This window comes from Capsicum annuum, chromosome 4 (genome assembly GCF_002878395.1).
Source record: "Capsicum annuum cultivar UCD-10X-F1 chromosome 4, UCD10Xv1.1, whole genome shotgun sequence".
Taxonomy (NCBI): domain Eukaryota; kingdom Viridiplantae; phylum Streptophyta; class Magnoliopsida; order Solanales; family Solanaceae; genus Capsicum; species Capsicum annuum.
The window spans coordinates 72,680,813-72,684,076 of NC_061114.1; the positions used below are offsets into that span (position 1 = coordinate 72,680,813).

General features: G+C 36.1%; 1 non-coding gene across 1 annotated transcript; it reads right to left on the minus strand.

Moving 5' to 3' along the window:
• Positions 1 to 371: 371 nt before the first annotated feature.
• On the minus strand, positions 372 to 478 carry LOC124898211. The gene has a single exon (XR_007055187.1). It is a non-coding gene; the product is annotated as a small nucleolar RNA R71 (small nucleolar RNA).
• Between the last annotated feature and the right edge of the window lie 2,786 nt (positions 479 to 3,264).

The window sequence follows — 3,264 nt, forward strand, 5'->3', positions numbered from 1 at the left end:
AGCAGCTGCTAGACCTATTTGTAAGGTGCAAATCCCAGTCACGAACCATACGACTAACATATTCATAAGAATAATCCAAGTATTCAATTTGAATTGAAGCAGAATTTGGTGCAATTGTTAAATTTGCATAGGAAAATTTCCAGATTTTCATATGAAGACCCACAACAGCACATACAAACCTTCCTGCAAAAAAGAGATACTTATATTCCTACAGGAGTGAATACTGAATATATTAGATTGACTCTCTTCCCCTTTTTTTAATTGGGGAAACAAAAAGGTGTTTACATGTTAAACCACCAATCTCCATTACTTCTTGGAAAAATCTATCTCAAAAGTTTTGTATTCGATTTTTTCCATCAGGGAAGACTGCACGATTGAGAAACGAGATTCTGAGTTTCACACATAAAAAAGGAGAGAATCTCTACTAAGCTTGGGAGAGATTTAAAAGTATGTTCAGAAATTTCCCTCACAATCATTAGTCCAATGATATTCTTGTTCACTCTTTTATTAAGGGGATAGAGCCAACTACCAAGATTCTCTTGTATCAGCAGCAGGTGGACAAGCTCTTGAGAAGACTTATGATGAATTGTACACACTTCTGAATTGAATTTCACAAGGGAATATGGAATGGCATGTTAACTTGAGAAATGCTCCTATGAAAGTTACAGGTGTGTGAAAGGTAGATCAGTTTACTGCTCTATCAGCTTAGCTTGCAGTAATGCAAAATCAGATGCTTCCTCAGCTGAACAACTTAAAGTTGGGGGTTTCGCAAGTCATAGCTACAAATAATGCAGTCCAATAGGTAAATTCTTGGTATGAGGTTTGTGGAAGTAGTGAGCACTCAGCAAATACTTATGCGGTTAATCAAAATTATGTTAATTATATGGGGAATGAGAATTGTCTGGGACAACAGAACTTCAGTAACATATTTAATCCCAACTGGTGGAATTATCCCAATTTCTCATGAGGTAGAAATCAGGCACAAAACAATAATCAGTATAAAGGTCCAATGCAATAGAATCAATAGTAGGTTAAGAATAATCAAGCTACAAATCAAACAAGTAATATAGAGGAGATGTTGAAGCAGCTTTTAGCTAATCAAGCATAGTTTGCAGCAGAAAGAGTCAGTAGTTGATTACTAGGAATTTGGAGTTGCAACTCGGTCAGATTGTCGGAGCATAAAACACTAGACCCCAAGGAGGCTTACCTATCAATATAGAGAAAAGCACAAAGTAGGTAAATGCAGTTACAACAAGGAGTGAGTTGCAGTTAAAAGAGGTGGTAACTAAGTAGGATAGTCCTACATCTACTGATGATGATCCTAAAGCCAGTGAGAAGAAAGGGGTCAAAGAAAGAGCTACATATGATGAAATTGAAGTAGAGAAAAAGACTATTCATTTACCCTTTCCTCAAAGGCTGCAAAAGTATCAAGAGAAGACAATTTACAAGAAGTTTTTGGACCTTCTAAAGTAGGCTCATGTAAATCTTCCTCTTGTTCATATTCTACAGACTGTTCCAAAATATACAAAATACCTGAAGGATATAGTGGCAAATAAGAACCAGTTAATAGAGTATGCTATAGTTGCACTTACTGAGGAGTGCACATCCAAGATACAAAACAAACTACCCACAACACTGAAGGATCCAGGTTATTTTACTTTGAAGATCACCATTGGGCAAGATATCAGTGCCGTGGATTTTGTGACTTGGGAACAAGCATCAATCTCATGCCTACATCTTGGTTCTGAAAGATGGGTCTTGGGAGTCCCAAACCCATGACCATTATTTTACAGTTGGCTGACAAGTCCATTGCTAAGTTGGATGGAATTATTGAAGATGTCTTAATGCAAGTGGGATCATTGATCTTTCCAGTAGATTGTGTGATTCTTGACTTTGAAGCTAATCCAATTATTCCATTTATTTTGGGGCGACCATTCCTAGAAATAGTACAGTCATTTATTAATGTAGAAGAAGGAAATATGACTATGAGAGCGTATTCTAAAGTAAAGGTTTTTTATGTATACAAGGTGTTGAAACTACCTGCTATATATGAGGAGTTGTGTGCTATATTTGTTATAGAACTGGAGGTTGATCTTAGGCTATTATTGTCAGATAATCCATTGGAGTGATATTTGGTGGTTTATGATCTTTATGGAGATGTGGAGATGCTTGTGTTGGTTTAACTCATGTATTTGGCAGTTGTTGAAATGAGAAAGCTACTTTTTGAGCTGTTGAACAGGCCAATTGGCCTATCGCCCAAAGCATCAATTGATGAATCTCCAAAATTAGATCTTAAGGTTCTTTCTCCTCACTTGAAATACGTTTAATTTGGTGACAATGATACCTTGCCTTTTATTTTGTCTGTAGGATTATTTGATGTACAGGTAAGGAAAGCTATGGCAATTTTAAAAAGAAAAAAGAAGGCGATTGGGTAGAAGATGTATGACATTATTGGGATAAATCTAGATTTATCTCATACACAATATATACATGGAAGAAGGTTACAAACCAAGGGTGTAACAACAACGAAGATTGAATCCGGTGATGAAAGAAGTGGTACGAAAAGAAGTCATCAAGTGGCTTGACAGTGGGATTGTTTACCCAATTTCTGATAGCAAGTGTGTAAGCCAGTACACTATATCCTAAAGGAAGGTGGGATAAATTTGGTTACCAATGACGCTAATGATCTGATTCGCACTCTCATGGAAACTGTCTAGATAATATGAATTGACTACCTAATGCTAAATGAAGCCACAGGAAAGAATCACTATCCTATCCCGTTCATTGATCAAATATTAGATAAGCTGGCAGGATAAGAGTAATACTATTTTATTAATGGATACTCGAGATATAATCAGATCACCATTACTCTAGAAGATCAATAAAAGACCACCTTTACATATCCATATGGCACATATACATTAAGACACATGCCTTTTGGCCTCTGCAATGCACCTTCAATGTTTCAGAGATATATGCGGGCTTCTATTATGTTTGGGCTACTTTTCAAGAAGATTTTGAGAAGTTAAAGAAGAAACTGATAGAAGCACCCATCTTGATTTTTCCAAATTGGGCATTACTATTCAAGCTAATGTGCGATGTAAGTTATGTGGCTGTGGGAGCAGTTTGAGGGAAAATAAAAGACAAGGTATTTTTCTTTTTATTATGCAAGTAAAGTCTTGAATGATGCCTAGATGAATTACACATTCACATCAAAAGAGATATTATCATTGGTTTATGCATTCGACAAAATTAGATCATACT